The sequence below is a fragment of the Oratosquilla oratoria genome, chromosome 18 (genome assembly GCF_046742065.1).
Source record: "Oratosquilla oratoria isolate Oo_2021 chromosome 18, ASM4674206v1, whole genome shotgun sequence".
Classification (NCBI taxonomy): Eukaryota; Metazoa; Arthropoda; class Malacostraca; order Stomatopoda; family Squillidae; genus Oratosquilla; species Oratosquilla oratoria.
Genome location: NC_134794.1, coordinates 4,474,056 through 4,489,417, shown reverse-complemented (window position 1 = coordinate 4,489,417; position 15,362 = coordinate 4,474,056).

Genomic DNA, 15,362 nt, shown 5'->3' with positions numbered 1-15,362 from the left:
AGGTCACAGCATTACCCATAGATCGGTCATATACGAGCTCTGAGCTCTCTTCCGGGAGGGTAATAGCTGTCGATCACGAGTTCAACACGTGATCCAAGACCATAGTGAATCACCCACACACATACACACACACACACACACACGCACACACACACGACAAATCTTTCTGTATGCAAAGAACCATTTGCTTCCCAACTGTGACGTCATCGATGACGTCACACAAGCGCCTTTTGTTCTCACTTCCAATACCTGATTGGTTCAAACGTGACATTGTATCAGTTTTGCACCACCGCAAACCCCGTCTTGGGTTCCCCCTGGCACCCTGAACCCTGGGTGCTGTTCCGGGGGGTTCCCAGACATCCAACTGGCCGGTTCCGTGTGCCCACGTTCATATATTTTATTCTGGCTGACTCCAGGTGATTCTATTGTGGTCAGCGCCTGCCACCTTGGGTCAGAAAAGGTCATATTGGAGGTCATATATGGGGTCAGTATCAGCCACCTTGGGTCAGAAGAGGTCATATTGGAGGTCATATGGGGTCAGCATCAGCCATCCTGGGTCAGAAGAGGTCACACTGAAGGTCATATATATGGGGTCAGTATCAGCCACCTTTGGTCAGAAGAGGTCACAGAGGTCATATATGGGGTCAGTATCAGCCACCTTGGGTCAGAAGAGGTCATATTAGAGGTCATGTATGGGGTCAGCATCAGCCACCTTGGTTCAGAAGAGGTCACAGAGGTCATACATGGGGTCAGTATCAGCCACCTTGGGTCAGAAGAGGTCACACTGGAGGTCATGTATGGAGGTCAGCATTAGTCATCCTGGGTCAGAAGAGGTCACATTAGAGGTCATATCCGAGGAAGGTCTGCGTGGGTGGTGAATTAAAGCACCCCACGGCTCACTGGTCCGTGGATCGATGGCCTCACATGGCAGGTGGGACTAGAACCCTGCGGAGGGAGGGATAGGGAGGGAGGGGGAGGGGGAGTGCCGAAAGGCGAAACGAGGTCAGTGTCGTTGTCATGGCAACGGCTGTGGTGGCCTTGGCAGCGTCCTCCTTACTCCTTCCTTCCTCTTTGCCCAACATATCTCGCGCATGGCTCACTCGTTCATTAAACTCGTTTACTAGCTCACTCGTTGACTCATACTGTCTGTCTCTCTCTTTGTTTCTCTCCCTCTCTTTATCTCCCCTCTTTCTCTCTCCTCTCTCTTTTTTCTCTCTTTCTCTGTCTTTTTTTATCTTTATCTCTCTCTCTCTCTCTCTCTCTTTCTATCTGTATCTCTCTCTCTCTCTCTCTCTCTCTCTCTCTCTCTCTCTCTCTCTCTCTCTCTCTCTCTCTCTCTCTCTCTCTCTCTCTCAGGATCCGTGTTAGGCCGCGTGGGAGGAGTCCAGGTCAATGCACGGCCCACAGGTTCATTCCAAAAATACAAGTGTGTGTGTGAAACGCGCACATAACATACACATGCAACACACGCACGCACACAAGTACACACACACACACACACACACATACACACTCACACACACACACACACGCATACGTTGTAGCTGAGGGCATCTGGTATCTACTCGGGATGCGGTTATGCAATCCATCTGCTTAGTCATTATATATATATATATATATATATATATATATATATATATATATATAAAAATATAAACATATATATATTAATGTTTCCTTTTATTCCGACTGTAGGTTCTTCGTGATTAATTTTGCAAATGTGATACTATACTACATTTTGTTTAAGTGATGTGTGTGTGTGTGTGTGTGTGTGTGTGTGTGTGTGTGTGTGTGTGTGTGTGTGTGTGTGTGTGTGTGTGTGTGTGTGTGTGTGTGTGCGCGCGTGCGTGTACCACCACCAGTGTGTAAACGGGTCCATTTCCTGTATGCTCAGCTTTCAGTGGGACCCCCAAGTGCGTCTGTCTACACCCAGAGCGCCCAAGAACTTCATAATAACAAACTACGTCTACAGCTGAAGTAAGACAACAAAACGTGGAGTATACATTTACAGAGCTGGGCGCGTTCCTATATGCGTTCCTCGTTGCGTTCCGCTTTAGTTTGGCCGCGGTTAGCGCTCCCAAACTATTAAAGCCTAAGAGACAGGTTCATACCGGAATAAAAGTCCGGTAGGCCACATACTATACCAAAGAAAAATTTCGTAGGCCACATAGAATACCGGTACCAATATTGCTTTAATATAAGTTTGGGAGTGCTAACTGTTCCGTATAGTCAAGGATGGGTCTAACTATAGCTAGATAGAGTTTGATAACTACCTCTGTACTTTTATTCGTAACCGTCCTAGGAACAAAACCTAATGCTCTGTTAGCTCTATTCCTGGCGCTAACGCAACGTTTCCTTGATTTAAGGTCGGGACTCACTAGCACTACTACGTTATCAGTAACATGGTGACATGAGACTACGTCGCCTTCGTAGGTAACGTATCAGGTCTCTCTCTCTCTCTCTCTCTCTCTTTCTCTCTTCCTCTCTCTCTCTCTAAATCAGGTCCGATTTAGTGACTACGCGAACACAACCTCCCGGACACGCCTATTCGCCATAAAAGAAGGCGAGCTTTGTATACAATAGGTCGGACCCCAAACCCCTCTTACCTTTCCACGGACATTTTCCAATGCTATCCCACCCATACACGTTCAGCAACATCACCCTAGTCCCCATAAAAGATTCCTTCCAATCCCCAGCACGCACGCACGCACGCACACACACACACACACACACACTCTCTCTCTCTCTCTCTCTCTCTCCTCCCCATTCGCCCATCATGCAAGAGGGACGGGAGGCGATCACGCCACACAGCTCCAACGATATATATATATATATATATATATATATATATATATATATATTAATATGTGTATATATATATATATATATATATATATATATACATGTATATATGTATATATATATATATATATATATATATATATACAGAGAGAGAGAGAGAGAGAGAGAGTGAACGAGTGAGAGGGAAAGAGATTCCCTTTTTGACAGCCAACAAGTATATCCTACATCCAATCACAACATAAAAAAATCTGATCCTTCCTTCAGCATGTGGATGAGGTACACGAACTGTATATATATGTGTATATATGTATGTGTGTATGCATACACACACACACACACACACACACACACACACACACACACACACACACACACACACACACACACACACACACACACACACACACACACATATATATATATAAGGACACTCGAAGTGTCTTGATCAACTGCGACGCCCACAATTCCCCGACGTCAGTTAATGAACAGAAAAAATTCATCAAGTGTTTCAACGCGTTGATGGAGTGAAGGACTCTTTCATAACAGCCCTGCATCATCATCATCTCGTTGATTTATGGCGACTTAAGCTCGACTTAATCCACAAACGCTGACAAGGAAAGACAATACTTTATGAGAGAATGGAGAGAGTTCGTTAAAGACCGTTATGCAATTAAGCGGTGGATACAACTGATCTGGTCGCCTGACGTCACCTAAAATGAATAAATACAACATTAAGAGTTTCTTCAGAATCTTCAACATCTCTATCTGAGCAAAGGGAGTAGTACATTTGTAGCACATTATGCACCAAAACGGGTCAACATATGCAATTGAGCGACTCGACATGGTCAATTAAGCGGATTGGCAGACGTCATAAACCAATTCAAATCCGAGCCAAGGTTCTTATGAAGACCTTCAACTCACATCTAGACACGGAAACTCTTCCTTCCTCTCTCTTCCTCTTTCATCCCTCCTCTCCCCATCTTTTGCTCCATCACTTTTGTCTTTCAGCCCAGAATAAAATCTAACGTAGATAAAAAATTATTAGTTTGCCTTGGTTTCAGACCTCCCTCCTCTTCCTCTTCCTCCTCTTCTTCTTCCCCTCCATCTCTTTCCTTTTCTCAGCCTCCTCCAGTATTTAGCCACTGACTCGTCCTTCCTCTTCCTTACATTTCCCCTTTGCTCTTTTTCTAAACCACCCGTTCTGACTGACTACTTCCGTTCCTCTTCCCTTCCTCCTCTCCTCTCCCTCGCTCCTTTCAAACCTATTCACCACAGTAACACAAATTCAGATTTTAGCTGACGATGAACGAAATCTCTTGGAGGCAGCCAGAATAAAATCAATGGAGTCCGTCACTATGGGGGTGGGGTTGATGGGGACGAGGGGGGGGAAGGTATCTGCTGGGAAGTTCATTCACCTACTCGGCCCCTCCGGCCTCACGTGAAATCCAGGAATATCGACAAAGCGCCCCCCTTCAATCTTAACATGCACGCACGCACGCACGCACGCACACACACTGTTCATTATATGGCAGTCCCTTGTGAGGGCATTCACCCATTAAAACAAGCCGTGTGAATACACATATACACAGTTCCATGACTTGTATTCCATAGAATTTCACAAACGTAATGTAAACAAAAGGCAATGAACAAGAATACTACAAACGCATAAAAAGGGCACACGATCAATCTTTATGCCATATGCCACTCAATCCGTCTAATCCCAGGTAGTCTGGGTCAGTGTCCTTCCCTCCTCCTCTCCCCTCCTCCCTCTCTCCTTCTCTCCTTCCCTCCCTCCCTCCCTCCACAAGCTCTTCGTCATGGGCGAACCAACTCACCACTTGTCTCCCCTCTCAATACAGACAGAAATAGCACAGAGGGGAGGGGGGGTGAGGGAGGGAGGGGTGAGAGAGGAAGGGGTGAGGGAGGGAGGGGTCACCCTTCCGCATTTCTAACTCTTTTATTTTCACCCTTTTTCTTTCGGGTCACCGGCGCCGCTGTCAGCCACCTACAACGGGTCACAGTGGCGACCTTGCCCGGGTCACAGTGGCGACCTTGCCCGGGTCGCGTACTACTATACATCAACTTCAAGTTCTCAAGAGGAGCGGGGCAATTCTTCGTTTTCTTATCACAAGTCCCAGCGTGTGGCAACGTGCTGGGGTCTATCGGGTTCTCGTTTTTGGAAATCAATGTCAACTCATGATAAATCACATTTCGGTTCGCCTCGCCATTCCGGCATGCGAGCTCACGTCGCCAGGGCTCACATGTCCTCGTGCTTTCGTAAGCCGCTTTGCTACATCCATGTAGCATTTCCCATCTTATCTGGAAAACTGATTTATATTACTTAAGCTACTTGTCACTGACAGACATTCTTTCACACACACTACGCTCCGGCTACACACGTTTCATCGATCAACGCATACAACTTACTAGACCAATTCCATATCAAAGCAGTCATCCATAACTAAAGCATACACGTCGACACACACGCCATCACGCGCATGTACACGGAAAGCCGAAAATTTATATATATATATATATATATATATATATATATATATATATATATGTATATATATATGTATATATATATATATATATGTATATACAGTATATATATATATATATATATATATATATATATGTATATATATATTATACATATATTTTTGTTTGTGTCATTTTGACAAAGGGTTTGATGAAATATAGTACATACCACGTTCTACACGAGTGCCCTCGGCAGAGGGGTCAGTGTAGCACAGGCGGTACAGTCCTCGCTTTATAAGAAGCATTCCGCTCTGGCGGGGGTTCGAATCCCAGTAGATGAGTTTATATACATATATATATATATATATATATATATATACACATATATATATATATATTTCTTTAGAGTTAAATTGTCATTTCTTCCATGCATTGGGATGCCACTTTCGCGCTCGTGAACAATTTTACAAAATTCAAAATTTTCCAGAAGAGCTGCCAGTTCTGAAAGAATTCATAACAGGGGGGCACGGTCAATTCAAATTTACACCCACTCGCTCCTGACGCGCGCCAGGACCCTCCACTACCACCAGCCCCTTTCACCACCACCACAACCACCACCACTACCAATAAAAACAAAACCACAACAAAATCAACAACAACAAGAGCTGCATGGCTATACGTGCACCGCAGAACATTCCCGGTCTAAATTCCACACCCTAATCAAAACTTCCTCCAAAATTATGAACGGTTTGGGTTACCTAAACAGCAAGGGGCTGTTTCCGGCGGCACTCAATGTAAGCAAGACACTACGGTGAGGTGGGGGGGGGGGGAGTTGGGAGGAGGATTCTTGATCCCTTCAGACCCAAGGACACTCGTTACCAGACTTCTTCAGGACAGGAAGAACAGATAAGGATCAGGAAATGGAAGGCAGAGTAAAGTAGATCAAATAACATAGCGTCACCAAGTTAAAATAGCGGACATCAAAAGTAAAAAAAAAAAAAAAAAGATGAATGTTGGTGCTCTCAAGGTCCGTTAGTTCATTGTGACGTCGGCTACCCATCCCTGCCCCCCGACTCCCCTGCCAAGTTCGTCGGGTTCCCCTCTATTTCAGCCGCTCCAATTAAGAGAAATGAGAGAGGGGAGAGAGCCTTCTTGAGTTTCAGGAGTTTCAGCTTCTCCCTTACACTGGATCGCCCCCTCCCAACTCCTCTCTCTCTCTCTCTCTCTCTCTCTCTCTCTCTCTCTCTCTCTCTTTTTCTCCCTCACTCTTTTTCTCCCTCACTCTCTCTCTCTCTATCTCTCTCTTTCTCTCACTTGTTCTCCCTCACTCTTTTTCTCCCTCTCTCTCTCTCTCTCTCACTCTCTTTCTCTCTCTCTCACGAGAGGTGTGGTGGCTGAGGAGAAATGTGCATATCGTAGAGCGAGAATCTTTGCCACTCCTTCCTGACAACTCTCCCCTTCTCCCTGGGAATTTCTTAGTATTTCTTCCTAACTAGTTCCTGCCACTTCTAACAGTTCTTGGCACTTTCTAACGTTTGTTGTCACGTCCCTCTAGTAGTTCATGACATTTCATTTTAACAATTAATGGCACTTTAAATTTTATTGACCTTTTCAAGAGTCCAAGATAATCACTTCTAACGCTCCGTGGCATAGTTTTCTAACATTCAGTGGCACGGTTTTCTAACAGTCCGTAGCACTACTTTCTAATAATCAGTGGTACTTGTTTCTAACATTCCGTGACACTATTTTTCTAACAGTCTGTAGCACTGCTTTCTAACAGTCCGTGGCATTTCTAGTAGTCTGTGACACTTATTTTCTAACAGTGCCATTTCTTTTCTAACAGGCCGTGTCACTGAATTCTAACGGATCATGACACGTCTAACAGTCTGTGGCACTTCTTTCTAACAGACCGTGACACATTTTCAAACAGTCCATAACACTTCTTTCTTACAATCTAATGGTCCTTGGCATTTATTTCTAACAGCTCCTGTCACTTCTTTCTAACAATTTGTAGCAATTTTTTTTTACCAGTTCTTTGTACTTAACAGTTCTTTGCTCTTCTTTCTAACAGTTCTTTGCACTTCTTTCTAACAGTTCTTTCCACTTCTTTCTAACAGTTCTTTGCACTTTAACAGTTCTTTGCACTTTCTAACAGTTCTTTGCACTTTCTAACAGTTCTTTGCACTTTCTAACAGTTCTTTGCACTTTCTAACAGTTCTTTGCACTTTCTAACAGTTCTTTGCACTTCTTTCTAACAGTTCTTTGCACTTCTTTCTAACAGTTCTTTGCACTTTCTAACAGTTCTTTGCACTTCTTTCTAACAGTTCTTTGCACTTCTTTCCAACAGTTCTTTGCACTTCTTTCTAACAGTTCTTTGCACTTCTTTCTAACAGTTCTTTGCACTTCTTCCTAACAGTTCTTTGCACTTCTTCCTAACAGTTCTTTGCACTTCTTCCTAACAGTTCTTTGCACTTCTTCCTAACAGTTCTTTGCACTTATTTCTAACAGTCATTTGCACTTTTCAAACATTTTTTAATTTTTCTAACAGTTCTTTGCACTTTCTGACAGTTTTTTTCATTTTCTAACAGTTCTTTGCACTTCTTTCTAACAGTTCTTTGCACTTTCTGAAAGTTCTTTGCACTTTCTAAGTTCTTTTAATTTTCTAACAGTTCTTTGCACTTTTTTCTAAAAGTTCTTTGCACTTCTTTCCAACTGTTCTTTGCACTTCTTTCTAACTGTTCTTTGCACTTCTTCCTAACAGTTCTTTGTACTTCATTCTAAAAGTTCTTTGTACTTCATTCTAAAAGTTCTTTGTACTTCATTCTAACAGTTCTTTGCACTTCTTCCTAACAGTTCTTTGCACTTCTTCCTAACAGTTCTTTGCACTTCTTTCCAACAGTTCTTTGCACTTCTTTCCAACAGTTCTTTGCACTTCTTTCCAACAGTTCTTTGCACTTCTTTCTAACAGTTCTTTGCACTTCTTTCTGAAAGTTATTTGTACCTCCTACAAGTTCTTTATACTTCTTTCTAAAAGTTCTTTATACTTCTTTCTAAAAGTTCTTTGCACTTCTTTCTAAAAGTTCTTTGCACTTCTTTCTAACAGTTCTTTGCACTTCTTTCTAACAGTTCTTTGTACTTCTTTCTGAAAGTTCTTTGCACTTTCTAAAAGTTCTTTGCACTTTCTAAAAGTTCTTTGCACTTTCTAAAAGTTCTTTGCACTTTCTAAAAGTTCTTTGCACTTTCTAAAAGTTCTTTGCACTTTCTAAACGTTCTTTGCACTTTCTACAAGTTCTTTGCACTTTCTACAAGTTCTTTGCACTTTCTACAAGTTCTTTGCACTTTCTACAAGTTCTTTGCACTTTCTACAAGTTCTTTGCACTTTCTACAAGTTCTTTGCACTTTCTACAAGTTCTTTGCACTTTCTAAAAGTTCTTTGCACTTTCTAAAAGTTCTTTGCACTTTCTAAAAGTTCTTTGCACTTTCTAACAGTTCTTTGCACTTTAACAGTTCTTTGCACTTTCTAACAGTTTTTTGCACTTTCTAAAAGTTCGTTCTACACTTATTTTCTACAAGTTCGTTGCACTTTCTACAAGTTCGTTGCACTTTCTACAAGTTCGTTGCACTTTCTAACAAGTTCGTTGCACTTTTTACAAGTTCGTTGCACGTTTTTACAAGTTCTTCTTTCTAACAGTTTTTTGCACTTATTTCTAACAATTCTTTGCACTTCTTTCTAACACCTCTTTGTTCTCCTAACAGTTCTTTGCACTTTTCTAAAAAAAAATGCACTTCTAACAATTCTTTGTACTTTTTTCTAACAGTTCTTTGCACTCCTTTGTAACAGATTTTGACACTTTCTAATATATTTTGGCACTTCTTTCTAACAGATTTTGGCTCTTCTTTCTAACAGTTATTTGCACTTCTTTCTAATGGTTATTGACACTAGCTTCTGACAGATCTTGATACTTCTTCATATTTATTGACGCTTCATTCTAGCAGTTCTTGGCACTTCTAATATATATTGACACTTCTAACCATTCCTAGCACTTCTTTTCATTTGCTGAAAATTTTTCTAACAGTTCTTGAAACTTTTGTCTGTTCTAGATTTCATTTCTTGACTTGTCCTCCCGTGACTAGTTGGCACTTCTAACAACTGTTGTCATTCCTTTTCACAAGTTCCTCTTGAAATTTTTCTAAGTTTTCGTCCCTTTCTCTAATAGACACAGTTCTTAGAACTGGTTTCGCTTACTCCTGTTTCTCTGTAATAGCTTTCCCAACTTACAGAGCTGGGCACGTTACCGCACGAACAGGTAGTGCGTTACCGCCGGACAGACAGTGCGTTAACGAAAAATCTTGGGGGTGCGTTTCCGTCGATGCGTTACCGATTTTAATTTCCTTAGAGCGGTCCGCGGTTCTGCGTACGTGTATACACACATACGCAGTATGTATAGGCAGATTTTTCGGTAACGCACTTATCTGTCTGGCGGTAACGCGCCCATCTCAGCCAACTTCTTCGTTCCCTGCCCTTGCCGGGCACTCCCGCAGTGGTGGCCCTCCGCGGGCCGCATGCCCCTGTGGCCCTCCACGGGCCGCACGCGGCCCGCGGGCCAACGGGCCGCGTCGCAAGGAGCCCGGGCGCCCTGTGTGCGCTTCCACTCGCCCTGCAGGAGGACCGCGCCCTCAGACCCCATTGTCATGCTAACGCTGCAGCAACCATATTACCGAGCATTAACATACTAATGACCCATTCATATCAGGTATTGAGGGTGGAAGTAGAAGGAGGGTGAAAGGGAGGGAGAGAGGGGAGGAGGGAGGAGGTAGGATATGGGTGTGGAGGTGGAGGAGGTGCAGAAGGTGGAGGAGGAGAAGGTGAAGGTGGAGGAGGAGGAAGATGAAGAGGAGAATGATGAAGAGGAGGAGGTAGAGGGAGGAGAAGGTGAAAGAGGAGGAGGAGGTGGAGGGAGGAGGTGGAGGTGGAGGTGGAGGAGGTGGAGGGAGAGGGGAGGGGGAGGGGAGGGGAGGGGAGGGGAGGGGAGAAGGTAGAGGTAAGAGATCGAGAATAGAGAAGTAGACAGACACTGAATGTACAAAGATGTGTATGCATTTTTGCTTAATCTGACGTCATTCGATTTTATTCGGCTGTGGGAGATCTCCCGTAGTCGGAGAATTAAGGAAAAAAGGAGAAGAAAAGGAGAACTGTGTAGTAAATGAAGATTGGAAGAAAAACAAGACAATTTAAAGGCATCGGAAAGAGGGGAATCGTGTCTGGATAAAAGAGGGAAAGAGAAGAATGGGAGAGTATTAGAGAGAGAAATGGAGATGGGAAGGGAAGAAAGAGGAAGGAAGGAAAGAAGGGGAGGGAGGGAGGTAGAGAGGGTGGGAGGGAGGGAGGGAGGGAGAGAGGGAGGGAGAGGGAGGGAGAGGGGGAGAGCGGGAGAGGGGGAGGGAGGGAGGGAGGGAGGGGAGGAGGGAGGGAGGGAGGAGGGAGGGAGGGAGGGAGAGAGGGAGGGAGGGAGAGAGGGAGGTAGGGAGGGAGGGACGGAGGGAGGGAGGGACGGAGGGAGAGAGGGAGAGGGAGGGAGGGAGGGAGAGAGGGAGGGAGAGAGGGAGGAAAATTATACAATAAAGAGAGATGAGGTATTGAGAGAAACCAAGGCGGGGCAGCCGAAGGACGTGTGGGGGGAGAGAGAGAAGGGGAGAGAGATGGAGAGAGAGGGAGAGGGAGAGGGGGGGGAGAGAGAGGGGGGGAGAGAGAGGGGGGGGAGAGAGAGAGGGGGAGAGAGAGAGGGGGAGAGAGATGGAGAGAGAGGGAGAGGGAGAGATAGAAAGAGAAAGATAGAGAAAAAAGAGAAAGAGAGGAAGATAAGAGAAAAAAGAGAAAGAGAAAGATAGAGAAAAAAGAGAAAGAGAGGAAGATAAGAGAAAAAAGAGAGACAGGCAGAGAGAGATACAGAAAGGCAGAGAGAGGAAGAGAAAGAGGCAGAGAGAGGAAGAGAAAGAGAGAAAAAAGATAGCCAGAGAGACAGAGACAGACAGACAGAAAAAGATAGAGAAATAGAGAGACAGAGAGAGAGAGAGAGAGAGAGAGAGAGAGAGAGAGAGAGAGAGAGAGAGAGAGAGAGAGAGGAGAGAGAGAGAGGGAGAGAAGAAAGCTATGAAAGCAAGACAAGCGGACAAAAGGATGGAGATTTGATACGTTGTAAGAAAAAGCGGCGAACGTAGGAAAGGAGAGGGGAAGGATGGAAGATGAGAGGATAGAAGAGGGGAATGGTGGAGGGGGGAGGGGAAACGAGGAGAGGGGAGAAAGGTACGACACGACGGGACGACGAGGGGAAAGGAAAAAGGGGGAAAGGAATGACAGATGAAAGGGATTGTATAGGATGGTGGGTGACAGTGTGGGATGAAGATTGTGGGAGGCAGGAAAAGAATGAGGGGAGGGGGAGGGGAGGGAAGGGGGAGGGGAGGGGGAGGGGAGGGGGAGGGGAGGGGACATGGGGAGTGGGAGATGAGGAAACGTCTTTAGACACTTTATTGTGGATGACGATAGACGATTTTTTTTTTATCTTACAAAATGTCTCCTTTGGCAATTGATGCAAGAGACCATAAGGCCTACACTAGGCAGTTCCATGTCCATGACCACCTGTCATCCCCATTCATAAAATTGATAGTGTCAGCGCTCACTACATGGTTATTGAGCCTATTCCATTCGTTGACCACCCTATTAGTAAACCAATTCTTTCCTATTTCCTTATTATGCACATACTTTGCCCCTATTTCTTCCAGTTTCCTGGAACAGATAGTAGTTTCCATCCACATTCCAGATGACGTGGAAGAGGCTTCCATAACCACATTTCCATACCCGCGACGACTCGTTCCCGTTTTCTTTCGCATCGTACAGAAAACGGTACTCAATCCAGGACGTATTCCATGGGGTTCCAGGACAATTAAATATTGTTTAGTTGGCTTAAACATTTTAAACTATATAGGGGTAAATGTCCAAGTATATCAATATATTTTATAACAACACAGTCATTTCTCCTCCATTTTCCTCACCCATCATTGTCATTTTCTTAGCGCCTATCTTCTTCCTAGGGGGCAATTGTCAACTGGGGGGGGGGGGGAATTGTCCTCCGGGGGAAATGTCCTAGGGGGCAATTGCCCTCTGGGGGAAATGTCCTAGGAAACAATTGTCCTCCGGGGGAAATGCCCTAGGGGGTAATTATCCCAGGGAGCAATTGTCAACGGGGGGAAATTGTCCTCGGGGGAAATGTCCTAGGGGGTAATTGTCCCAGGGAGCAATTGTCAACGGAGTGGAAATTGTCCTCCGGGAGAAATTGTCCTGATACGATTCCAGGGTACACAGCGAGACGCGCATTCTAGCGAAGAAGACGCGCATTCCAGTAGACACCCCCATCGTCCAGTTCCAGACCACTATGACCTGTTTGTCCCGAGAACGCATTTCATCGTAGACTCTGTTCTGTCTCGTCTCCCTAGCTTTGGGACAAATAGGCTTACGCAGACAATCCTTTGCGTCCCAGGATACCTTCCCTACACTCTAATCTCTCTCTCTTGCCCATCCACGTACTGATCCCAGGTCCCAATTAATCCTTCCTGTTTCAAACACACGCGAGCGCGCGAGCGCGCACACACACACATACACACACACACACACACACACACACACACACACACACACACACACACACACACACACACATACACACACGTGCAAATGGCACAGAAATACTCGATAGAGAGGACTTGTTAAATTGGGACGAGAGAAACACAAGAGGACATGAAAAAAGAAACTCAAAAAAGATAGTTATAGAAGATATCCGAAGAAGAACAGTTTTCCACACAGAGTGGTGGACACTTTGAACAAACTGGACGAAATAATAATGTGCAAAAACCATTCACGAATTTAAGAGCAAACTAGACACTGCGAGGTACAAAGGTGGGACACCACGAACGTAGCTCCCCTTCCCGTAAAATACAACTAAGTAAATACACGTACATACACACTACACACACACACATACACACACACTACACACACACACACACACACACACACACACACACACACACACACACACGAATACGCACTAAAATCTCTCGCGCTGAAGGTCCGTATATCCCTTACGGCAGTGGTTACCAACCCCAGGGTCGCGACCCAAACTAGGGTCGCGAGGGTGTTTTTGAGGGTCGCCAGAGGGTCTTTTTTAACTTCTTTTTTATTCAAGTTTCAAATGAATTTAAATTCATTGTGCTAGTAAATATAAACTGAATTATAAAAACCAAAGTTTATAAACATTATGCAAAGTCCGTAGAAATATAACATGAAATGGTTGAATTTATTATTACAATTAGGGTCGCGACTCCAGGCTAAGAGTGGATTTAGGGTCGCAGCCAAAGAGGGTTGGGAAACACTGCCTTACGGGTATCATACCCACCAACCCCGCCCCGGCCCGCCCCGGCCCACCGGGTCGAGAGCTGGTTTCCTAATAATAATCACCTTCATTTCTTTCCAATCCCTCCTCGTCATCCACAGCTCCCCCCTCCCCACCTTCCCCCTCCTCCCTCCCCCCTCCCCACCTTCCCCCTCCTCCCTCCCCCCACCTTCCCCCTCCTCCCTCTCCCCCCATCGCTCCTCATCAGGGCATAACTAGACCATTCGAATTCCCCATAATAATTCGTGTGTGAGTGTTTGTGTGCACTCGTGTGAGTGTGTGTGTGTGTGTGTGTGTGTGTGTGTGTGTGTGTGTGTGTGTGTGTGTGTGTGTGTGTGTGTGTGTGTGTGATTCACCATGGTCTTGGATCACGTGATGGACTCGTGATCGACAGCTATTTCCCTCCTGTATGAGAGCTCGGAGCTCATATATGACCGATCTATGGGTAATGCTGTGACCTTGCACGCACACCAACTCCCCACCCACGAGAGTTGAAGTAACGACTCGCAGCGCAGCGATACTGAAATTACTTCAGCCCTGGTCGAGATTCGAACCCGGAACGCTGTAGTGGCTGCCGGAAACTCTGAAACTACCGCGCCATCAAGTCGTGTGTGTGTGTGTGTGTGTGTGTGTGTGTGTGTGTGTGTGTGTGTGTGTGTGTGTGTGTGTGTGTGTGTGTGTGTGTGTGTGTGTGTGTGTGTGTGTGTACACACGTATATAAGCATACTTACAAGTGCACGAATGCTTGAGTGCTTGCCTGTACCCTACACATATGCTCAAGTGTCGCTACGAGTATCGAGCTCAGACAATACAAGCACACGCGAAATCAATAAACGAAATCTTCATCGTGATGAACATCCTATTGCACCTCAAGAACCCGACGACTCTCAAACTCTTAAACCTCTTCCTCTTTTAGTATACTGCACTCCTCCTCTTCCTCTTCTTAATTCTCCTCTTCCTCTCCCTCTCCCTCCTCTTCCTCTCCCTCTCCCTCCTCCTCTTCCTCTCCCTCCTCCTCTCCCTCTCCCTCCTCCTCCTCTTCCTCTCCCTATCCCTCCTCCTCCTCCTCCTCCTCTCTCCTCCCTCCTCGATCTGCCACCGTCAGATGCCAATCCGTGGGCAGCTGTGGCGTCAACGGAGCGATGGCCGCTAAACAATACACACACTACGAAACAAGAGTGGGAGTTGCATTCAAGCTGAGGGCACCTGGCATTCTGTCACCAACTGCAAAAGAACCCTTCCCCCCTCCCCCTACTCCCCCGTCTCCTCCCCCTCCCCTCCCCCCTACTCCCCGTCTCCTCCCCTATTCCTTGTCTCCTACCCCTCCCCTCCCCTACTCCCCGTCTCCTCCCCCTCCCCTCTCCCTAACCCGTCTCCTCCCCCTCCCCCTCCTCCTACTCCCCCTCCCCTCCCCCTACTCCCCGTCTCCTCCCCCTCCCCCTCCCCTCTCCCTACTCCCCTTCCCCCACAATCCCCCTCCCTCCTCCCCTTCCCTACTCCCTGTCTCCTCCCCCTCCCCTCCCCCTACTCCCCGTCTCCTCCCCCTTCCCCCAACCTCCCTTATTGGAGTGACACCGGGCGCCTACCCCCCCCCCCCAAGTGGGTCCAAGGGCATTATCACACTGTGTA